The sequence below is a fragment of the Chrysemys picta genome, chromosome 3 (assembly GCF_011386835.1).
Source record: "Chrysemys picta bellii isolate R12L10 chromosome 3, ASM1138683v2, whole genome shotgun sequence".
In the NCBI taxonomy this organism is placed as follows: domain Eukaryota; kingdom Metazoa; phylum Chordata; order Testudines; family Emydidae; genus Chrysemys; species Chrysemys picta.
The window spans coordinates 202,261,740-202,287,506 of record NC_088793.1 but is presented as its reverse complement, the minus strand read 5'-3'; positions in this window follow the sequence as shown (position 1 = coordinate 202,287,506).

Here is a 25,767-nt window from a genome sequence, read left to right as displayed (position 1 = left end):
CAAAGGCAGAAGGCTGTCCAGTGGTCAGGGTACTAGCCAGAGACCTGGGTTCAAATCCTTGCTCTACCACAGACTTTCCTGTGTGACCTTGGCCAAGTCTCTTAGGTCCAGATTTAGGTTCTGAAATCAGTTAGACATTGCTAAGCTGAAATATGTCCTAGTGGCAGTGCTATGGAGCCATTCGCAGACCAGGTGTCAGCTGTATCTCAGAGGGGCCCATCCCTCAGTGTTAGCCAAAACGGAAGGGATTAAAAATGCAGCCAACATCCTTCAGGGAAAGCATATGAACACATGAACTTAAAACTCCTGCAAACACTTCAAATTTGCGACAGCTTGAAAGGATTATAGAAAATCAGCATGACGTTGAATATGAGTCCCCCGTGAGAGCACTTGGAACAGCAGGATTTCCTTGCTCTATCAGAATCCGTATGGTATCTTGGTCCGCCCCACTGGATTGATTTGCAAGTTACTAATGGATTAAACATGGCATACACTCACACGTTGTATGAGTCCACATTTGTCATTGAGATGAGCCACCCTGCAGGAATCTGTCATAAAGCTGTTTCTAAGTTGTTTAGTTGAGCTCCATAGCACATCAGCTTCTTCTTTCCAGACCTGAAGAAGAGCTCTGGGTATAGCTCGAAAGCTTCTCTCTTTCACCAACAGTAGCTGGTCCAATAAAAGATATCACTTCCCGCACCTTCTCTCTCTCTAATATCCTGGGGCCGACACAGCTACAGCAACACTGCAAACATCTGTCAAGAGCGGCACTTCAGAATGGCAAAAGAGATCTGGGATCAAATTGGAAATGGGCCCAATCCAGATTCTTCTGTTCCAGAGCCCAAGGTTCAATGGTTTTTGGCTCAAACGTTTAGCGTCTGGCCCCTCTCTCTCATTCGATAAAGAACGGATCAACACGTATTTGCCAATGGTGGCCTCAAGGGAACGAGGCCGATCATTTGCAAGATGACTTCCCAGAATCAGTGCTTGGCATGGTCTGAATTGCTGTATAGAATTAACAGTTTGTAGAGCTGTAGAGCAGAGCTCCGGGGCATAACAATTCTGGTCTCCTATGAGGTCCCTGAAGTCACTGCACAAGTCAGCCCCCAAAATGAGCATCAGCCTTGTGTGCCTATGGCATCTCTTCACTGTCTAAAGTGGAGATAGGCTAAATTAGCGAAGGACAAGATGGCCATTGGAGCAGCCTGGAAACAGCTGTCAGCTCTTCGTGCGCTGTCTCAGGAGCTTCTTGTAGGTCTAAACATTCCAAATTCAGATGTTGAACATGGACTCTCTCTGTGTCTTAATAAATCTTAGCGTAATTTGGCTGCACCCATAGGATGGATCTGTGTTGCAATCAGACGACTCCTGAGATTCCTTATGAGCCTTATATGCCTGGTCAGAGATGAGGTACCGAGAAGCTAACCAGGGAGACTGACAGCACCAGAAAGCTGACAAAAGAGTCTGTTGAACGGATTCTGTCCCCGGCATTGGCGGGCAAAGAAGCAGCCACAAGATGCCCAGGAGGTCCTGGCTGCAAACAGAAATGTGTGTTTTCTGCTGATAAATTAGGTGCAAGTTATTATGGTTGTGATGACTGTTCATTAGGGTGGAAGCAGCAAGGTCTCGATTCAGCAATGCACTTAACTTGATTCCTGTGGTAGTTCCATTGAGAAGTTTCAGTTAAGTATCTTGCTGAACTGCAGCCCAAGAGAGGGGTTCCCTGCTGTGGACCTCTTAAGATGCATGAGGCAGGGAGTTCCAGAAGTGTACACATTAAACTTTTCCTGAAAATCTCCCACTGTTGTAGCACCCGTGGAGCTGAAACAGGGCTAGGAACCATTGGGAGTGTTTGCACAGACCACGTGCCAGCATTTTTACCACTGAGCTGCCTAGCCCTGATCTGAGCAGGGTGGTATAAACGCCTCTGTGAGCCTTTGCTAGCACTGCTGGAGATGCAGTGGTGCCACAGGAGGGGTGGGAGGTTTCCAGAAGCTCTGTGTAGAATCAGCCTTAATTGCACATTATGGAAGTTTCCTTTTTTATTTTTAGTCTTTCAATAAAAAACTAAGCGGCAGAAAAATTGTGTGATGTTTGACAGTAATTGGGAAAGAGTCGGTAATGGTAGTGCTACCCTTGCTTACATTCATGGGTAGCTTCTTATGAAGTGTCTGTAAAACCCCACAAGTCTACAAACTAAGCCTGTAAAGCTACCATGCAGCTTAAACCAATTTGCGCTCTACTTCCCATGACCCACCCACTGTGGACAGAGGCCCTGGGAAGCTCCGCCTCAAGGGTTTGACAGACAGCAGCCCCCTGGCTCCTGGATGGCTCCTGGTCCTATATAAACCCACATATTGTTTCAGGAAGTGTCCAGGCAACAGTGTGGATCTTCTGTAGCTGCCAAGACCATGCCTGCTTCTTGCTCTTGAATTCCTGGCTTGACTTCAACTGATTTGGACTTTGCCTCCTGACACAGACCCTGAAACTTGACTTGGACTCTGACCCTTGGAATCAACTCTGATCTGGACCTGACCGTGAACTCCATGCCACTCCCAGCCTCAGGTCTGCCCCTGCTCTGACCCTTGCCCCTGACTGCCCTTGTTTGGATCCTGACAGTAACCTCATTTAAACTAATTGGACTGCTTTCGGAGTAAGGAACTTCTCAGCTAGAATCTGACCTATTATGGTAACGCATGCATATTCACAAGAAAACAGAGTTGAGATTCAGGGCTAGATCCTCAATTGGTGTGAATTGGTGTAGCTCCACTGAAATCAACTTTGCCATGCCCTGACTTACAAGTGATTAACAGTGTTCTCCGAGGGTAGCTTTTGTTTGGGTGGTGGGTTAATATTTTGCCTGGAATAGAGAGTTATTCTGTTTACACAGTTTAGTTCCATGTGCATATTGTACAGTTGAGAAATAGAATGACTGTGGCATTTGCCCGGTACTGGTCTGATGGGTTGATAAATCATTCAGATTTATTTTAAACCACAGCTTGAGTCATCAGAGAATAATTTCTTAAATGCAAATAATCTGCAGTGTTTTAACATATTATGAAATGTTACTAATATTCATTTTAATTTAGGCCTGGCCTACTCTTAAAAATTAGATTGACCTTGCTACGTTGTTCAGGGCTATGAAAAATTTCAGTGTAGACGTGGCTAGGTCAGTGGAAGGATTCTACCAGCTCTTGGACAAGTGGATTAACTACCTTGACGTAAAAACTCCTTCCATTGATGTAGGAAGTGTCTACACATTAGGGTGCCACAGCCACACAGCTGCAGTGGCTATAATTAGAAATTAAGGATATGTCTAAAACTACTTACAATGAGCTAAATCCTCTCTGTTACAATGCTTGATGTTTCCTACCACTAGACACACTTTTGATCTGAGAAGCACTGTCTGGAGTAGAACTGTGTGAATGACTGAGTTTTTTGGTTTGGTTAAGTTGGAAAAAAAAAATCACTTCAGATCACCCCAAACTGAAAATGTTTTGAAATTTTAGGAGAAATGAAATTTTGAAAAAATGTTTTGTTTCATGTCGGCTGAAATGTTTCGGGCTGACTGAAAACAAATGTTTCATTTAGATTTATGGGGCTTTAAAAAGGGCTTTAAATGGATATTTTTAAATAAAATTGAGGGACATTCCAAAATTAAACCGCTTTCCAAAACGAAATGTCAAAATGTTTCATTTTGGAAATGCTGAAACTAACCACGTCAACACTTTTGAAATTATTTTCCAACCAAAACAATTCGCAGAAATTGGTACAAACTCACAAATTGTTTTGGTCAACTTGAATTTGCATTTTTTAGCAAAAAAGGTTTTGCGTGAAAAATTGTCACCCCTCTCTAGTTTGGAGGTTTCCATTTTAAAAAAATGTGCAACACATACCATATTGTAGCTTCTCACTGGAGCCACACAGTTCCAGCACTATAGATACATATGGGTGGTATGATTCTTCTAGGAAAACGACTATATTGGACTGGCGGTATACTAGTCTACATTACATACTGTAGAGGCTTGGGTTAATTACTGACGGTATTTATCAGCGGTACGGATCTGGAAACACCACCCATAGCTAGCTTTGCACACAGTCCTGCCAAAATAAACAAGCAGGATTTTACACAGCTACCTTTAGATGATCAGGAAAAGGGAATTCCCATGATCATATTTGGAAATGTAATTTTTATGCTTCTGCCAGAACTCCATCCCCCGTGCTAGCTCACAGCCTGTTTGACATCTGAAAGGCTGAACAATAAGAATTTACCTCCTCTGAGGGGACGCTGTAAAGCTCTGCTGTACACACTGAGGCCCTATACCCTGTGAAACCATTGCAAAGGGAAAACTTACACTCAGCCGTCCAGGGTCAGATCACGGGCCTCACCAAAGTCAAGGGGAGTTTTGCTGTTGACTTCAATGGGACCAGGATTTCATCCCAGCATATTTCCCCTATTGTTATTGTGCCTTCCTGGACTCATGATGGGGCAGAAGAAGGAATTGGTCATGGAATAATAAAGTGCAATTCATCTGCTGCTAACCATAGTTAACCTGTGGAACTCATTGCCAGGGATGTTGTGATGGCCAAAAGTATAACTGCATTCAAAAAAGAACTAGATAAGTTCATCAATGGCTATTAGTCAAGATGGTCAGGGATGCAACCCCATGCTCTGGGTGTCCCTAAGTCTCTGCCAAAAGCCAGGAAGGGAAGACAGGTTTATCTCTCCAAAACTGTTCTGTTCAGTACACTCCCCCTGAAGCTCTAGTAGAGGCCTCTGTCGGAGACAGGTTACTCGACTAGATGGACCATTACTCTGACCCAGTATGGCCATTCTTATGTTCTATTCACACAGGTAAGCATATCAGAATCTGACCCTAAGTTAGTTTAAACTAGTCCGAGTTTTATAGGCTGCTTATTTGCATTTTATATTGATCAGTTTAGGCGCCACGTAAACATCACATGGTCCAAACAAACCAGACTACAGAAGTTGTAGTCCCACCTCCTGCTATGTTTCTTTTGCCTTCTGGTTTCTCAGCCTTTAAGAGAAGCTCGGGTCACATTTTCAAGGTTTTCTCCACCACCGCGAGGGCTAGAAACTTACCATTTTTTTGAAGTGAAAGCTGAGATTTCCACTCCAGGAGCTGGGACTTCCAGAAAAAAAAAAAAACAACCACCAAATATCAGAAGACTTATATAATTGTGAGAGTTGACAACACTGCCATCTTAAGGACAGAATACCAGGCAAACTACACAAAACTTTGACCACCAAGGAGATGCTATAAGCAAATGAAACACCTGATCTTAGGTGCCTCAAGTAAGCAAACCTCCTATCTCAATGCAGCCTTCTCTGAAATCACACAGGAAGGCAGTAGCTAATAGATCCAGGATTGAAGCCAGATCTACTGAGTCCCCATCCCCTGCTATAACCAGGACACCCGCTTCCCACTTATATTGTTGAGGTTTCTTTATTATTTAATATATTTACATTAAAACAGACTCTCGCTGATGTGCTGATCTGATCCTGCAACTTTTTCTTCACCCAGAGCTGCAATTAGAGGTGAGCTTGAGCAACCGCATTAGGAATTCAGGAGCAGGAGCTGAACTTTTCCAATGACTTGAGGGGCAGAATCAGGAAGCAAATGAATTTCTAAGGAAGAGACTGGGTTTTTTAAACAATCAAATGTGAAGGAGGGAAAAAAATATGCAGCAAATGATGTATGAGCAGAACTAATTCTGTATTTATGGTTACATTTTCAAACAAGGGAGGTGCACAATTATGTGTGCAACTGCACTCCGAGGACAGTCAGTGACTGCAGTTGTGCATGCAAAATGGGCAAATGAATGCACAAATAACCAGAACTGCATGTGAAGTTAGCCAGTTTGCACTTGCAAATGCAGTACTTGAGCCCGGGAGCTGTACCATGTTATGACAGCGGAGAATGTGTGCATGTTACATACCTAATTGGTTTGAAAATCAGGACCCTGTTTTCCTAAATGTTCAGTGAAGCAACAGCAGTTCTTTGAAGCATGTTGTGACCTAACTCATGATGTAAGCTATAGGGTGGAAGCGAACTTCCATTTTAGGGTCACATGTATCCAAATGAAAAAAAGAGGAAATTTGAGTAAAGCTAAATGAAATTCTATCTAGCAGATGTATTTATCTGGTCCCCATTAGCATAGTATCTGAGCATTCTATCTTTAATGCATTTACACTTGCAAAGCCCTGTGAGGTAGCAAGGTGATATTATTCCCATTTTGCAGATAGGGAACTGAGACACCAAGACACTAAGTGATTTGCACAAGGTCACGGACTTGAAGGGGAGGCATGGATCAGTGTCCACATCGCACTCCCCATCAGTACCTAGCCTGGCCCAGGGAAGCTAAGGATCCAACCAGCGGATCAAATTTGGTGATGAATCCTGGTCACGTGCCACCTGAGGCACGTTGCACATGTGCTAAGAAGGAGGAACTTGAAGTGGGATATCAGACTGGCACTTTAACCACTGCGTCACCCTTCCTCTTTCAGGTTTTGTCCAAAGTAATGCCATCGTTTTTCCTCTGCATTGTTCTGGCCACCCTGAAATAACACTAGTGTCCCTGATCAGGCAAGACCATCTGATGTATGAACAAAAATCACTGTGGTCAGTGAAACAATGGAGGAAGTTCAAGAGGAGAGTCATCCAGCAACATTCCTATTTCCTTCATAATACACCCCGCCTCGCCTGTCTGGGCAGGAGAATCATCTCCACTCCCATTTCAATAAAGAAGTCCCCGCAACTTATGATTTGCAGAGAACTTCTGCTGAATCAGCAGGAAGAGAGTGATAGGGGAAAAATTCAGGCTGGCTCTAATATGTATGACTATGGTCATACCATGCTGAATAGCCCTAATTTTGGAAGCTAAGCAGGGTCAGGCCTGATTAGTAGCTGGATGGGAAACTACCTGCTGGGAATACCAGGTGTGACCACCTGCCCAAGCTCTCCATCTTCTTCAATGTTTTTTTGCTTAAACCATGTATAAGAATTTGAAAAGGGAGTTACATTAGTCCCCAAGATGCTTCATTTACTTCCAGTTAGTGTTGACCTGCTATTATTTTCTCATGTGTAACACAATAATACTTTCCACTTATGTAGTATCCTTTTTATGAGAACCCAATACTACTACTATTAATAATAATTAATAATAACAACAGTACCTACCTCTTATGTAGTGTTTTTTATCTGGAGAGCTCAAAAGCACTTTACAAAGGAGGGAAATATCATTATCGCCATTGTACAAATGAGGGAACTGAGGCACAAGGAAGTAAAATGGCTTCCCCAAGGTTATCCAGCAGCAGAGCTAGGAAGAGAAGCCACGTCTCCATGTCTCAGTTCAGTGCTTAATCCACTAGACCATAAGCACTTTGCAAATATTAATTAAACCTCTCATTGCTGTCTGAATGCAGTATTCTCCCACCCATTTCATGGATGGGTAGATGGAGGCCCAGTGAGATGTAATTTGCCCAAGAACACAACACGTGAGAGCCAGAACTGAGAACAGAATCAGGTTTTGACTCCACCTCCCTTGTTTAATTGTTTAACTGGAAAAAGTCAGCAGCCTACTAGTTGTTTTGCCCCTCATCATAGTAAATAAGAGTGGTCCAATTAGAGACACCAGGGTTTGAGTGGAAGCACTGTGATGTATTTAAATTGAAGATAGCCAGTTAAAAGCAGTACCTTATCCTCACCAAGCAAAATGTGATTGGGGTTGTCATTATTAGTTGTCTCATTTAAGCAGATGGAGAAAAAGAGAAAACATGTCAGCTAAACACACGGTGACAGTGTAATCGGCTCACTCATCTCTCGGTAGCTTACAAATCATATGACATCTGTCTTTGAGATAGTATAACTCACTGCTAAAGGGCGTTATGTGTTATTTCAACTGGTAACAGCCCATAATTGCTTTAGATATGTGGAAAACTTGTGATACGACAGCATTTTTGCAATTCAGTCACACAGGAAGGTGACTAAACTTCCTTTCTGTTCCGGGCAGTCAGGATTTTGAAAGGAATATCCCCGTTTGCCAAGGAGTGGGTTCCCCCCACCCCTTCCAAAGAAGAAGTACTGCATCAGGCTAAAAAATTATGGTTCAAAGCAGATACAGGTGTATTTCTGTGTGTAGAGGAGCAATTTTTCCTCTCTACTGCCTGAAAGAGTAATTGTTGCAACATGATATTTATAAGGAAATGAGTCATGGATGTGAACATTGCTAAAACATGGTCTGTTATACTATATATACTTATATGGCTGCTGCCACAGTCCTGGCTGAGTAAGCTCCGCTTTGTGGATGCTCACCAGGCAGCTGTGTTTGGACCCTCAAGCTGGATCCATGTGCTTCTAAGCTCCCTGGGTCTGTGCAGGCTCCAGACACAAGTCTCTGGTCTCGCAGATACACTTCCCAAACATGGAGTGTTCGTCTGGTACCAAGTCTAGGAAATAGGAGACAGCAGCCCTGGGCCTCCAGGACATGTGCTGCCTCCCCCGACTCCCCAGTTGCTCAAGCACACCCTCCCCAGAGCTCCACCCTTGTGGGTACTCCAGTTTATAGTTTAACCCTTCAGGGACGTGTGATAGTTGAAACAAGTAACCCACAGACTTTGTAGAGGACTTTCTAAACAAATCACACTTTACTCATAGACAAAGCATAAGAAAGGCACAAATCTAGGCAAAAAACGAACATGTCATTCCCTCCCTTAGAGAGCTCCCCACTCTTGAGCGTTCTTCGGGTTTGGGACAGTGGCCTCAGGGGTCTTGGGTCCCCCCTTCTGTACCCCATTCCTCCACTTCAGTCTTCTCTTCCTGGTTATGGACTCTCCTCTCCTGCAACAATCGTCCCTTCATTTGTTCAAGTCCAGCAGTCCCTCCTCTTAGCTCAGCGAGCATGTCCCTTTTGGACAGCAGCTTCTAGCTTTTGTCTTTGTCCTTCTTTTCTGATGGCGATTTCCCATTGCTCCAGTCCCACCCACTGCAGACAACCCGGGGACATCTTTTTCCCCTTAGGCTGCAGCCTTCTTATTGTTCAGGTTAGTGACTCTTCATTGTTCCTGTCGCACCTCCCTAGCCCACCTCTGCACGGTACACGACACAAGCCCTGATAGCAAATGGCTGACTCACTACACACTGAGGCGTTCCAAGATACGGTTGTTGCATAAAATTAACCAGAATTCATAAGCTTTACATAAGCACGTTCCCCAAACCATCACAGCTGCCATTATAATAGTATCAGCACCACACAGTCTGTAATGTATGTGTCCAGCCAGCACCCCTATGAAGTATTATCATCATCCCCATTTTACAGGTGGAGAACTGAGACACAGACCATAAGTAGCTCACCTGTGGCAGAGCAGGGAATTAATCGTGGGCCTCCTAAATCCTAGGTTAGCACCCAACCCTGGGAGCACCCTTCCTTAAAAACTAGCTCTAGCCCAGGGGCGGGCAAACTTTTTAGCCTGAGGGCCGTATCGGGTTTCAGAAATTGTATGGAGGGCCGGTTAGGGAAGGTTGTGCCTCCCCAGACAGGCAGGCGTGGCCCAGCCCCCGCCCCCTATCCGACCCCCACTGCTTCTCGCCCCGACAGCCCCCTGGGACTCCTGCCCCATCCAACCCCCTCCCCCTGTTCCCTGATGGCCCCCCCGGATCCCTGCCCCATCCACCCCCCGCTCTCTGTCCCCTGGCCGCCCCCTGACCCCCCCGCCCCTAACTGCCCCCCACCGCCCCATCCAACACCCCCTCTCCTTCCTGACTGCCCGCCCGGGACCCCTGCACCATCCAACCACCCCTTCTCCTGTCCCCTGACCACCCCCAGAACTCCCATCCCTGACTGTCCCCAGCCGCCCCATCCAACCCCTCCTCTCCTTCCTGACGGCCCCCCCGGGACCCCTGCCCCATCCGCCCCTCCTGCTCCCTGACCGCCCCCAGAACCCCCGCCCCTGACTGCCTCCCACCGCCCCATCCAACCCCTCCTCTCCTTCCTGACTGCCCCCCCCCCCGGAACTCCTACCCTTGTTCAATCCCTGCCCTCTGACTGCCCCCTATCCACATCCCTGGCCTCTGACCACCCCCCGAACTCGCCTGCCTTCTATCCAAGCCCGCTCCCTGCCCCCTTACTGTGCTGCCTGGAGCACCGGTGGCTGGCAGCGTGGCTGCACCAGGACAGGCAGCCGTGCCGCCCGGCTGGAGCCAGCCACGCACCGCACAGCACAGAGCACCAGGTCAGGCCGGGCTCTGCAGCTGCGCTGCCCCAGGAGTGGCAAAATCAGTACTTGGTCCTGCTAGTGAAGGCAGGGGGCTGGACTCAATGACCTTTCAAGGTCCCTTCCAGTTCTAGGAGATGGGATATCTCCATTAATTTATAAAGCATGATTGTTATATGGATTGGGTTAGATATACATGTTATAAATCCAAACATACTTTATGGGCTTGCTCCTCATCATGCTGAAGTCAATCGTTTTGCCATCGTTTTCAGAGGGACTGGCTCCTTTATGAGCACAGGATCGATCTGCTTTAAAAACTGGCTTCTCTACAACTTGATGCCTAATCATACAGGGATCTGAACCTTTTGGGCCGGATTCTCGGCTGCACTACGGGGTGAAATGCAAATTGAGAGGTGGGGTGGCTCAAAGGAGCTGGTTGCAGCTCTTGAATTTGGGGCCCAAATATCAGCATATTTTAGAGTAGCATGGGGTAGGTAGACTATGGTAGGTAGTAGAGGACCATTTGCCAGCTGGGAATTGCAAATTCTCAGTACAATTTGGCCACACTCCCTCTCCTTCCTGCCACTTCCCTTGAGCCATGGCTGGTTGAGGGGTGACGTAGAAGCCAGCTGCGATGGCTCCAGACCAGTTGGGGACTACTCCACACCTGGCTGTGGGGGAATACTCATCTGGGGAGATCCATCCAGTCGACAGCCCATTTGCACCAGCAGCACAGCAGAAAGGGGCCCCGGCGCAGGGAGAGAAACTGATTCATTCATTTTCTTGTAGCATTTCACGTAGCTCTATGTATACGCACACTCAGAAGTGTAATTTCACTGCCATCCGGAACCCCTTTGGTCAGCACTTTGGGTCCATGCAGAAGACTCAAGTTCAGCATCCCTAGGTCTGTTACTGTCCAGCTCAGTGCAACCTTGAAAGCAAAGTCTGCTGACTTGCATAATCACCTCCACCCTCCTCTGGTTTATATGGAATGATTTTTTAAGAAAAGAAACTGAATTAAACGTATTTATATTTTTTCTAATGGAAGTGAAACCACCCGACACATAATATAAATAGACGGGAAGGCAATGGTAACATCCAAGGTTTTTTCTCTTGTATATTAAGAAAATAAGCAGTGCCATGTGATCATGAACTGAGTGCAGAACCCAGGGGAAATAAAAGAAATAGCTTGTTGAAGCATATTTTAATTATTGGTTGATTGCAGATTGGAGACTGCTTTTTGTTTTCATTTACTGAGCCAGCTCCCCAGCTGCTGTGAACTGGTGTCACTCCATTGGAGCTCAGAATTAGCCTAGATGAGCCCAGTTCCTTGCTCATTTATGCCTGTGTAAATCCAGAGTAATCCCCTTATAGTCTATCCATTTCCAGTGCTGTCAAATCGTTATGAGATCAGAATCAGGGCCCGGATTTTCAGGCTGGTGTCAATCAGTGGGGCTCCATAGGTTTCGGTGGCTCTATGCCAGTTTATACAAGGTGAGGATCTGACCCCAGGTCTTTGAATTTTCAAGCACTTTCTTAAGGTTCCCTGTGAGCATATGTAGCATGTTAGTTAAAGAAGGCAGATACCGAAATGAGTGGACAAATCCCCATGGTTTTAGATAATAAATGAGGGTGTTAGTTTCTGGCACGTTTTTCTCTTCTTTTTAATTTGTAGAAGCAATATAGAGAAATGGAATAACACATAGCCATGAATGTGCATAAAACTACGTTGCCTTTCAAAAAAGGGAATTCTTCCCACCATGCCTGTTATTATATAAGGAATCTCCCCCAGTGAAATCCATCATCTTTGTGGGAATAGTTCCATCCCGATGTTTTCTGTGTATCTAGCATGAATCACACCCTCTCGCTCTGCCTTTACACTAATGTTTTGAAACAAGTTGTCCTAATGCGTCAACACACCCAGAAAGTCTGATCTGTATTTTGGGTGGAAGTTACAGCATCTTTCCCCAGCATCATTTTCCAGTGTTTAGAATAGGCTGCAGTGCTAACTAGCATCGCTGGATCATATACAGCCGTCATATTCTGGTACCCAATAGGTAACATCAGGCTTCTGTGCATTTATTCTGAATGTTACCTCTTCACGTCATTCCAAGGAGAAGCGTCCACTGGAGGAGACACATCCCTGCTGTCATCATTCACAGGGTTACAGGAACACGGGCCTCTCATTCTTGCCCTGTTTACAGAACATTTCCTCAAAGGTCAGCAAGTCAGTGCAAGCGAAACAAAATAATCTTCCAAGGAATTGTTTGATATCTATTAGAACAACTTGTTTGCCAGCCACAAACCACAACATGGAAACAACCCACTCCAAAACACTTGCATAAATTTACAGTTTCCTTCTAGAATCTAGATTATTATTCAGATGAGGTCACTGATGAATGTGGCCACAAATTATTTCATTTTGCATTAGTCATCTTGGGTTCTGTTCCATTTTCCGGCTTTATGTACAATAAATGGCTACTGGGTGGCTTTTTTTTTTTTTTAAATATAAATGAAAAAGCTCTGGTACCTTACTGGTGTGCATCAGCTTAGCTCCACTGAATTGACTTACACCAACTGAGGAGGTGGCCCACCGTGTTTTGCTTTTATCTTTTGAAAAGCCGTGGGATCCCAGTTCAGTGATCGCGATAGGCACAGGGCATTTTTAGGGCTGAATGGGTGGCTGGGAGGTGTTTGTCCTCTCTGCTGTGTGACCTCTTATTTTCAAGTGAATGTAGTTCTAGCAGATGCAGCATGCGCTGTAAGTGGGTGTGTGCATCATACAGAAAACTGGCAGCAGAGATGGAGCCAGGTTGTGACCTAATGGGCAAAGCCTGCCCACATTGAGGGATTCTGTGATCCGGGGCTTTTGGCTCTGCCCCTCATAGAAATAAAGGCCAGCAGTAAAACTCAAGTGCAGATCTAGGTTCAGATTCCAGCTCTCCCATCACCAAAGCTGTGGGGTTTCGGTTCAGGCCCATCTTTGGCCAACAGAGTTCACTAGTTCGCTGAGTCCAGGCAGGTAATACAACATTCACTGCCAAAGGAATAACAAGATGAAGAATGTATTATAAGGTACTCATTATTAGTGGCATAATTATGCCATACATATTGTCCTGGAACTATCTGTTGAGCAATTGGAAAGGATTTCTGTACTAAAAAAGTAAATGTTTCTTACGGGAATAACGGATTTCCACTTATCACCGTAACTGCTGTCCTTCTTTGTTCACTCAGCGGCACATGTACACACACACACGCACACACACACACACACACACATGTGTGCGCATGCACACACACAAAAGTTATTAGCTTCATTCCCTTAATAAAAATTCAACTGGCACTAGAGTGACCAGATGTCCCAATATTTGGGGCTTTGTCCTATATATACACAACTATTGCCCCCCCTTCCCCCCCAAAAAAATATCCTGGTTTTTCATACTTGCTATCTGGTCACCCGAGCTATAGGGTTTTTAAGAGCCAACAACTGTTTGTGTTCTTCGGCTTTTTTGCCTTTAAAGTGGTGGCAAAAGTAATTTTGTAGGCATTTATGTACTTGGGGATCTTGTAGAGGGACCCTGAATGGACCCAAACAATATAGAATGTGGGCAGGGCTGGTTGGTGAAAGGGGTGGCCAGGGCACCAAGGAGAGATGCCAATTTGGGGCCAGAGTCCAACATCCTTACTCACCTTGAACAGTATCTTACTCAATCAGGGGTACAAAGTCAATGACACCATTTGTAGAGAAAGATGGTACTCTTTCGCAGATGGGGTATCAGACTTCGGCCAGGAGCCCATCTCCTGGGCTTTGCCAGCAGTGCACATGTCCAGTCACAATTCAAGGACCAGATTGTGACTTTACACAATGCCTTGAACAAAAGGTGGTGCACAAGCTGGCCTGTCCCAGGAGTAGCTCTGGGAGGTAATGTACTTCCAGGCCACCCTGATGAGTCACAATTCCTCCCTGCTTCCTCCTTGCTTCGAGGGTGTAGTCATTTGCTGCTACCCTATACCAGCAGCAAACTACACCACTTCCCGTGCCAGCTCAGCTATTCTGCCCAGCATGTAGGGGGATGGAACCAAAGTTCTACCCATTCCCCACCCACTTCCCTACCACCTGCTCCAGGATCCCAAGCTGTCAGCCCCCTTTTACTCCTGCACACCCAGGCCCAATGTCCAATGTCATGCAGGGGTTCAGAGGGTCTTAATTCCCCCTTGCATGGGTGGATAGCCCAAGACCCAATCTAGGTTGCTGTCTCCTGGTGAAATACCCAGGGAAGTCAAGCTGTGGGGTATGCAATCTTCACCTCTCCTTCAGCAATGGAAATCAAACCCACAGCCTTCAGACTTGGCTTGATTTTTAAGTTGCAATGAGATTTACATAGCAAGCCAAGTTTGATGAAAATGGGTTTAAGAAAATACACTCTTAGTTTCAGAGTGTAGCTGTGAAGCACCTATCTACCATATTTGGCCTACAGACTTACCTGCAGACCATTCACTAATCCATTATCAACCAGAGACATCAACGTCTTCCTGTTTACTCTCCATATACACCAACTACCCACTATTGTCACATGCAATCCAGAGATATCTTTTCTCCCAACTATTATTCAGTCACAAGGCAGAAAACCCAATCCACCTCACCAGCCTACTTTATAGACTAAAAAACCCATTACAGCTTCCCTACCCCATCCCACCTGCCCATGGTGGATCCGAAACTATAGCTTCTATCTACAGGCCCATATTGACCTTCATGCAATCCACTATACACCTATAGGCCAAGATTTCTGAAAGTCACTAGCAATTTTGGGTGCCCACATTGAGACACCTTAAAGTGGCCTGATTTTCAGAGAATGCTGAGCAGCTGCCCTTTGAAAATCAGGTACCTTTAAGATGTCTCATGCTGCTGAGAGACCCAAAATCACAAGTCACTTTTGAAGATCTTGGCTGTAGCCCTCGGGCATCCAGTGCATCAAACCAAACTAGTATATAGTAGGCCAGATCCTCAGCATGAAGCAATATGGATTTACACCAGCTAAAAATCTGGCCTCTACCTTTATCATTGGGGAGTCTATGCGTCTGTTTTGTATGTTCGAATGTTTTGTATTTTCCTTTTTCAATCCATGATTTCGACATTTCTGAAGTTGTTGTTATGACATAAGCATATCCTTGTTGATGGATGATGGGCAGCTACACAAGGGCAAAGTTAATATAATGCAAGTTCTTGGCAAAACTAGTTGCATTTGCTGACTTGTAAGATAAGCTATTTTCCAGCCAAGGATACGAGCTGTAACAACAATGGGAAAAGTGGCAAAATAAAAGCAGAACTTTGTACAGCCAAACAATTAAAGTTCCTTTGGTAACATACTCTTTTAACCCTAGAATTGACATAATTTTTTCTGGGTTACAAAGGGATGCACCATTTGCAAGTTACAGATGGAAAATGCTGGTCAAAATTGTTATTCTTGCATTGTTAGCAGGTGTTTCAGTAGTATAACTGTATCAGAGTTCAGGCTCTGGCAACAAATAGCTGCTTGACTGGTTACTGAAAAGTGCATATAAGTGATGTGCTGTCAAATTTGTAAAAAGGTCCAAATTTGGCCCAAAATGCGGCTTGGTTTGGAATTTTTAAAGTGTATAAGATCTGTTGGTTGCAATTTTCAAAGCTGACATGGGGACTTACACCACTCCCATTAATTTAAGTGGTTCAGTGCTCAAATCTCCTAGCTGGCTTGGAATATCTCACCTGATATAAACAGCAACGTTCTCTTAATTATTGGTATTATTATTATTATTTTATATGAAAGCAGTTCTTCATTGGATTTAAACATTTCTCCACTCCAATGAGATGCTGAGCATTGTCAGTTCCTGCATTGAGAATGGTCAGCACCTTGCCGGAACTGTAACGTTATTAGGAGTAGTCAGGTAGGGTTGTTATAAAATGTTGCTTGTTCTGTTTATCTAAATGTACAAGAGTTAGATTTTGGGAAAATGCATATTGTCAGCTGTGATATAATTCTTTTCAGTTGCTGATCATATCATTAGTAAAGTCCATTCTATCTCAACGTAGGTTTGATTCATTTACTGCTTACACATAACATTGCTGCCCATATATTATATCCACACAAGCAAACAAAAATGTTGTAGAGTGCCAGACCATTACCGAATTGAGCCTGGACACTGCAGCATTCTACTTTGCAGACAAGCTGGAAAATTAAACTGACTAGAAAGAGACCATTCTATCATCGCCATGTTGATGGCCTCCCTGTCTGAATTTCCCATTAGGCACTGTAGCAGTGGTGGGCAACCAATAGCTAGATTTGCCTCACCCCATGTTTGAGTCCTCTAATGTTCTTTTGAAAGGTTTCAGAGTAGCAGCCGTGTTAGTCTGTATCCGCAAAAAGAAGAAGAACAGGAGGACTTGTGGCACCTTAGAGACTAACAAATTTATTAGAGCATAAGCATAAGCTTAAGGACTATAGTCCACGAAAGCTTATGCTCTAATAAATTTGTTAGTCTCTAAGGTGCCACAAGTCCTCCTGTTCTTCTAATGTTCTTGTTTATTTTCTTTATTTCTCTTTAACTTTACTAAACAAATTCATTCACTTAGTAAGAATACATTATTTGCTATCCAAATGTGGAGTCTTTAGAAAACGTTTTCTAAAAGAAAACAATAGAAACATCATTCCAAGAATACCCAGTTTGCTGATTTTTAGCAGAAAACTCATTTCCTTAATTTCTGGATTTAATGAATGGGCACACTAGAAACAAATCTTGATTGTTAAAAAAAAAAAGATTAATCCTGTCTTTAATGATCTTGCACATTCCAAGTGCACAAGATCAAATGCATGCTTTGGACTAAATAGAGATTAGAATGATCTTGCACATTTCCCATTAGCTATTACAAATATACATTCCTCTGTAGTGATTTGTGATCGTTGAACAGCACAGCTGGATTGGAGAGATTGCCAACAGCAATTGAATTTCCGCTCATTCCTGAGGAAAGTTAGCAGAGCTCGATCAAATTCACAGAGTAGAAGCAACTGGCCAAGAACCTAAATGTCACTCTATTTATGGTGGTGAAAGGAAAAATTAGCTTGAAACAGGAAAAATAAATAAAGCAAAGACCCATTTTTAAAAATTGCTGGAGAAAATAATCACAGAGAGGAAGAATTGTCTTGCGGTTAAGGTACCTCAGAAGACCTTGGTTCAGTTTTTGGCTCTCTCATGGAAACCCTGTTTGACTTGGGGTAAGATCCCTCAAAACGGAGCTGTACCACTGACTTCAGTGGGAGCAGAGTTAAGATAACACTAAGCACTTTTGAAAGTCCCACTGGGCTGGGGTGAGCTGCCCTTTACGATTTTGGGAGGTCTGAGGTGTGTAAGGACCTAGGGCCAGATCCACAAAGGGATTTCGGTGCCTAAACCCCATATTTAGGTGCCAAAGTCCCAGTTTTAGGCACCACTGCAATCCACAAAATGCCTGCTTGTCTGCCACTGAACCCTGCAGGCACCTAAACCCACTCAGTGCCTATGTTTCTGCCTCTAACAATGTGCATTGCTGCAGTGCCTGCATGCTTAGCTCACCCCTAAGCCCCAGCACAATCCCCACACCGGGGGGAGATAGATGTTCCTCCACCCATAGGGCCCTATCTGGTAGGCATGATCTCGCACCCAGGCTGTGAGAGACCTGGTTCAATTCCCCCTTCTGCCTGACAAGGAGAAGGGGGGCTCCCTACCCCTCAGGTGAGTCCCAAAGCTACTGGCCGATGGGATATTTGGATGTGGGCCTCTCTTGTTGCAGTTACTTCAGTTACTCCATAGTCCAGTGGTGAGGCCAGTCACCTACAAGATAGGGGAGCCCTGTTCAAATCCCTTCTCATCGGGGGGGGAGGGGGACTGAACCAGGGAGGGTCTCCCACATCCCCGGTGAGTGCTGTAACCACAAGGCTAAAGCTTATAAGAGAGGCTGTTACCACCTCTCGCTCTTTTCTGTGGGGTTAGGCAAGTACCGAAGTCCCCTGACTCCAGGAGAGGAGTCCCCGGTTGGGATCACTGGTAGAGCTAGGTGTCTCACTCCTGAGGGGTGGGGCTTAGGACACATGCCTCTCAGTGGCATCTCCCATTGGCTAGCTTAGGCAGCTCCCCGGCTAGCATGCCGGCTTGTGGAGATCCCATTCAGAGGTGCCTGTCTCTCCATGTGCATTGTACAGGGAGCCTAGACAACTAACTCAGGCTTTATGGATCCCTTTGTTGTTCCAGCGATTTCCCTGGTGCCTAAAAGTTAAGCATTGCAATGCTGGGCACAGCAACACCTGCTACATCCCGTTGTGGGTCCGAGCCCGAGGAAATACCAGAAGAGAGGAAGCAATCCTGGAAATAAGTAGTCTTTGGGAAGAAAACCCATTACAGTCTCTTTTAAGGGCCCTGGACCAGGAGCCTTGGAAAGTAGGTGGGGCAAGTCTACCCTTTCTCCCAGCCAATCGGGATGAGCTCTGGGACGGGGACCAGCCTATCTGATGCCTCCTCCGTCTTAGCAGGGAGACACCGTCAGGAGAAGGTCTGCCTGCTGAAACTCTAAGCTGGAGGCTCAATTGGGAAACAGGGCCCAGCTGAAGGAGAAGCTGGCTAACGTACAACCTAGCTCCAGGAGCAGGGCTGGGGGGACTCCTGTCCTAGGGATAGAGAGGGTTGACTGACTGTCTGAAGTATGACCCAGCGGCTCTCAGAGATGCTGGGAGGGCCTTGAGGAAGCTTCTAAGTAGCCAGATGGGAGGGAGGCTGCCTGAGGAGTCAGAACTCCAGGGTGGGAATAGCAGAGGACACCGAGGAGCAGGAAAATGTCGGAGCAGCCCAGGGAAGTGACGAGGGATTGGAAGGAATGGTGCCTAGCTGCCTACCACAGGGTCCGTGGGCTGGAACCAGAAGAGAGGGTGGGCCTGGGTTCCCCTCCTCTTCCCCAGCAAGAGGGGAAGTACGAAACTCTGGACTTAGAGAGGCAGAGACAAATAAGTCTCACAGGTGGCTGAAGGCCTAGCATAAAGGCTGTTAGATTCTGGGTTTTCTGATTGTACCTTTTCTGTTACCCCAGAAGGGGTCGCTCTCCTTTTGAATTTATGAAAAGCTGACAAAATTGGAGCAGTTATATGACAATTCAGCATTGTCCTGTGAATCCCTTTAGAGATTTGCAAATGCACTGCCTTTCAGACACATTGTGAGACTCAGTAACAAATGGAAAGTAATCAGGACACTGACATCTGGGTGTGATCAGACACAGAACTGTGAGCCTCAGCCAATGTCAATTAAACATAACTGAGGCATTATTGAAGACACACGGAGCAATGGCTGTGAACACATCTCATAATCTGAGGCTTCGACTGCCTCTCTAAACTCCAGATGTGACCTGAGACCTTCTAACTCAGGGGTTCTCAAACTGGGGGTCGGGACCCCTCAGGGGGTCACAAGGTTATTACATGGAGGGTCGCAAGCTGTCAGCCTCCACCCCAAACCCCACTTTGCCTCCAGTATTTATAATGGTGTTAAATATATAAAAAAGTGTTTTTAATTTATAAGGGGGGGTCGCATGCAGAGGATTGCTATGTGAAAGGGGTCACCGGTACAAAAGTTTGAGAACCACTGTTCTAACTGAATTCATTACTCAGATCTGCTTTAGTATAGAGAGGACTGCATTTCTGGTGCAAAGGCCAGCTCGGATGCCTGAACCTTACAAAGGGTCCAGAAACTGAGGGGGAGAAACATGCACTTACCATCAGGAAGTTTCTGCCTGGAGTAAATCTTCTGAAGTAGATTTTATTTCAACAAGGCATTGGAACGATATCAAATATTCCCACACTCCCATTTTGTATCTTTCTATCATCTAATAATCCTGCTTCAGGCATAAAGCTATCGTTATGTAGATAGCCTAAATGAGTTTCAGTGGCTACTCTTGTCTTTTCTGTTTGGTAGCTGTTGGATAATTCTGCCCCAAGAAGCAGTGTGTATTCCTGGTGTTATCAGAGTGGAATGCAAATCACCAAAGCCATCAAGTCCCTGGACAAATTTTGAGCTTTAGATTCAATGTATAGTTGAAAACGTTAAAATCAAATGTCCGGAAACCTGTTAACTGAAAATGTTTTGTTTGTGTGACTCACTCGTACTTAAGTGACATGCTTACTTTCAAAGCGTGTGCTGGTGAAAATTACATGTTTCGTGAACAGCCACCATAGCAATTGCTGTAGGCAATCCCTGTTTTCTTCTTTGCAGCTGACAGCTACTTTCTCTGAAGTGAGAGTCAGTGCCATGGTCTACAATGGGGGGATCGATCTAAGTTACGCAACCTCAGCTACGTGAATAACGTAACTGAAGTCGATGTACTTAGATTGACTTACCGTGGTGTCTTCACCACAGTGAGTCAACTGCTGCCGCTCCCCCTTCGACTCTGCCTGCGCCTTTCGCAGCGCTGGAGTACAGGAGTCGACGGGAGAGGGCTCGGGGGTCAATTTATCGCGTCTAGACTAGACGCGATAAATCGATCTCCGCTGGATCGATCGCTGCCCGCCGATCCGGCGAGTAGTGTAGACATACCCAGTGTTAGGACTGAATTCACTGGAGGCTCACAGTGAGAGCTAGCCTCTAATTGACAACATGCATTTCTGATCTCCAAAGGCAGGTGTGAGACCATAGGTTTACGTCACTCGATGAACATCTGTCTCTAAAAATCAGAGCAGGCCTGATTTCCAGATTCTGGAGTCCATTGGTAGCTGTGCAACTGTAACCCACTGATCAGTGTGATTTACAATTCCCTTGCTTTAAGCCTGGCACTTCAGCTCAAGCTATCAAGCAAGGCTCATCTTTTTAACTCCGGCGGTCTCCAGTCCCCAGTACCAGTCAAGATTGTGGCTGTCACACAACTTCATGCACATTGGCATGTACGTCCTTTTGAGGCACCAGCACCCAATTGTTTTTGGGGCCGGTCGCAAATTCTAATGAGTTGAGTCAAATTTGATTACTGGCCTCTCTCATCTGTGTGCAGGTATTAGTGTCCCAACAATATATGTGAATGTGGCGGCCTGTATGAGGGCCTATTGAAAAAATTAGACCTGATGCTTACTGCTTGCAACGCATGGCATAGCTGCATCAAAGAACTCGACTGGGATTCTCAGGGTGGCTCCAGGTACAAGTAGCCTATGGTTAGGGCCTTGAGAAATTCTTTTTATTTTTGTTTTATTTTTCAGGGACTGCCACATGATGTTTCTTCTGATCCACCGCTTGAATACAATTGAAACAATTGTAGAAAAATCTACAATTACTTTCTATCATTCACACTACTTCTTTTTTGCAGTTCGCCAAGCTTGGAAAAAGATCATTTAACATTAGGAAAAACAATGAGGAGTCCTTGTGGCACCTTAGAGACTAACAAATTTATTTGGGCATAAGCGTTCGTGGGCTAGAACCCACTTCATCAGATGCATGAAGTGAAAAAATACAGGAGCAGGTATAAATACATGAAAGGATGGGGGTTGCATCTGATGAAGTGGGTTCTAGCCCAAGAAAGCTTATGCCCAAATAAATTTGTTAGTCTCTAAGGTGCCACAAGGACTCCTTGTTGTTTTTGCGGATACAGACTAACACAGCTACCACTCTGAAACCTGTTAACATTAGGAAACACCCAAAAGCCCTTTCTTATCTTAATCACCTGTTAATCACTCTGATTATAAACAAAATTCTGACTCCCTGCCTCGGGGCACAAGCTGGGAACAGCATCTCCTATCTCCTCTGCAGAATTCATTGCATTGCATACTCAGGCTGCCTGCCTGTGGTTTATGGTTTGGGGAGGCAATGCCCCCCTTGCCCTCTACAAACTCCATCTATGATCTCCTGTCTGTGGCCTAGAGGTAAGGCATGCATACAATAATTTGTCGTTCACTGCTAGGCACTGACTGCTTGCAGAGTACTGCTATAGCTTTAAGGTCAGGAACGGCTGCAGGTTTAACAAACACCTGACGAAGTGGGCATTCACCCACGAAAGCTTATGCTCCAATACGTCTGTTAGTCTATAAGGTGCCACAGGACTCTTTGTCGCTTTTTACAGATCCAGACTAACCCGGCTACCCCTCGGATACCCAACACGTCAGGTATTTGACTGGTCATATACTTAGGGAACGTCCTGGAAGAGCCTTTTAGCTCAACTGAAATAGCAAGTGCTCAGGAGTGAGGTACTGTGCAGTGTCTCTCAATCCAGCCCATTGTGTTTAGAGTGGAGATAAATAAAGAGGGACATGGCGGAGGTATCAATGAATCGTAACAATGAATGGTATAAAGGACGGTGAGCAGACTCTTTGATTTTTCCGTGATTACAATGGAACTAATTGAGAAGTGCGGTGTTATAATGCAAGCCCTTTTCTCACACTGAAATGAGAGGCCTTTCCTTTTTTCATATTTCGCTATGAAATAGCACTTTGTCCCTCCTCTATCACCTCTTTCTCCCTTTATATCTTTCCCTCTGACTTTTCTTCCCTTTCTCATGTTTGACCTTCTCTAATGTTCCTGGCTATCTATTTGCATGCCAGATTGTTTATTTCAAAGGATACATGTCAGGTCTCTTGGACAAAATCCCAGTGTACCACATGCAGCTGCTTGTTCTGACTTTAACCCAGCACAAAGAAGCGTCCTATCGAGGTGAGAGTTTGCGACAATAGGATCCTAATATAAGTCAAAGGACCCTAAGGGAGTTAGACACCAAATCCCATTGGAATGGCATGGGATTTCAGTGCCTAACTCTCCTAGACCCCTTTGAAATTCCCTACCCTAGTCTATACACCTCAGCGTCTCTGTTCCTAATATCTGTTATCTCTGGAGATATTTAAGAGTAGGTTAGATAAATGTCTATCAGGGATGGTCTAATCTAGACAGTATTTGGTCCTGCCATGCGGGCAGGGGACTGGACTCGATGACCTCTCGAAGTCCCTTCCAGTCCTAGAATCTATGAATCCATGAATCTAACAGTCAGTGCCTGTGCATTTTGATTGCACACATAGTTGGTATATTTCCAAGACCATGCTCTGGGGGCCAGAGAGGAAGAATGATCTTGTGCTTAAAGCACTGGATTCGAACTCAAGATATTGGCCTTCAGGCCCCAGCTGAGTTCACTCTGCCACAGGCTTTGTGTAACCTAAACAAGTCACTTTGTGCCTCGGTTTCCTATCTGTGAAATGGGGATAAAAACCTTCAATTTCTCCCACCTTTTGTCTTTCTTGTCTATTTAGATTGAACACTCTTTGGAACAGGGACTGTCTTTCACCATGTGTTTGTACAGCACCTACCACAACGGGGCACCAATCTTTGTTGGGGCATTTACTACAACAACTCTCAAGTCAGTTGGGATCTTTTCTGATACAGGGAATTTACCTGCTTGCTCATGTGAATATTTATTAGGTGAGGAATTATCTCAGCTGTCTGACACTCAACACAACTGGCCTTTGCTTGCCTTGTGTTAGACTCACAGTTACCCACCCTCTGTCCCCTGTGCCGTATAAACCCGCCATCTCATGTTATTTAGTACTGTGAGTGATTCACATTAGAAATGCAGATGTTCTCTATGCTCAAGAAATGAATCTGACATTCGTTTAAAGCCTTTCGTGGGTCCTTATTTTGGGGCTTTGTGGTGTAGTTTTGTCTTAGTTTGAGAGTTAGGGTGTAATAACAAATACAGGCCGTCAGATCTGTCAGCCACTCTCCACTTACCAGATCCTCAGCTAGCGTAAATGGGCAGAAGTCAGTGGCGCTGTGCTTATTTGCACCCGCTGAAGATCTGGCCCAGAGACTCTAAAAACAATGATACCTTTAGAAAGGTAATTTAAAGAGCATTTCAAGAGCTGCATAAATTGTGGCTGAGGATCACACAGCACAACCAATTGACAGGGTCCGAGGCTTTGATATTTATCTCACTTGTGCTGGTGAAATTCCATTGACTTCAGAGAGACACACTGGGTGGTGGAGCCAGAATTCTGCATAACTGAAGTCAATGGGAGTTTTGCCATCGGTTTCAGTGGGAGCAGGTCCTGGCCTATAGCAGTTCCCTGATCTCTTCACATCATGATTCAAATATTTGTCAGCCTTGAGGGCTCAGTCCTGCCAGGTGCTGGACATGCTGGCTTGATTCAGCAAAGTGTTTAAGCATATGCTTAACTTTAAGCACATGAGTAGGCACTTTGAAGCCAAAGGGACTACTTACCTAGTTCATATTAAGCACATGCTTGAGTGCTTTGCTGGATCAAGCCAGTGTGCTCAGCGCCTTACAGGATCAAACCCTAAAGCGTTCAACAGCTGAGTGTGCTGCAAGCCATAGGAAACATTTTCATACATGTGTGTTCAAACTGATGTAGTTATTCTATCAGCCTATCCTGAGTTGTCCTTTGAGGCTTTGGTCACATGATGCAACCAAGGGATTTGATTAAGCCAAACTCCATACATGGGGAAAATAAAGGCACGTTACTCAATAAGAAATGTTGAATAAAGATGTAGCTCCAGAAATATTCTCCATAATAATAATTAAACAGCTGGGATGTGACCCTCATAAAACACACAGACATTGATTAATGACCAAGTTTCGAAACTATTTTGCCAGGTGCTTACGTCTAACGGCAGCTGCTTTTGTATATTTATTCATGTCACATACGAGACTTTTGGTGATGTGAGGGCATTTTCTCGTAATACATTAAATCTGGGCAAGTGCTGCTGGAGTTAAAGATGAGCCCAAGACACAAAGTTTGGATCCAGATCCCAATTTACCGACAGCTCAAGGGTATTTGACTCCAGGATGTAGGGTCCACCCCCTAGAGACCAGCTGCAGAGTCTGGATCCAGATTTGGATTCTGATCCAGATTTCCCACAACTCCAATTATTCAGACCTAGTGGTTTGGAAAATTTTCCAGTCCCCAACTGAAATATTTCAATTCTGAAAGGCCACTGTGGTGCCTTATGAGAGTTGTAGTTTGGGTGCCTCATTCTCCCATTCTCTCCAATGGGCCAGGCTCGCCTGTTGGACTTCAGCTCCCAGGAAGCACCACCTCCCCTCATCGACAGTGAGGTGAGGCAGTGCATCATGGGAGACTGTAGCAGCCTGCATGGAATTTAGGCCTGGTCTACACTTGAAAATTAGGTTCATTTAACAATGTCGTTCAGGGATATGAAAAATCCACACTCCTGTGCAGCATAGTAAAGCTGACCTCAGTCCCCATGTAGACAGCTCTAGGTCAACAGAAGAATTCTTCCATTGACCTAGCTACCCGTCTCTTGGGGAGGTGGATTCCCTACGCCAATAGGAGAATCCCTTCTGTCAGCATAGGTAATGTCTACACTGAAGCACTACAACCACTGTAGCATTTTAAGTGGAGACAAACCCTTAGAGGAAGGAGCACTGGTTGCAGGAAGGAAGAGTTTGGAGGAGCACTGTGAAGTCAGTCTGTTTGCACATGGCTGGAATGCTAACTGCAATTGCAGCATCAGATTAGGTTTAGAAACCTGGAGTAATC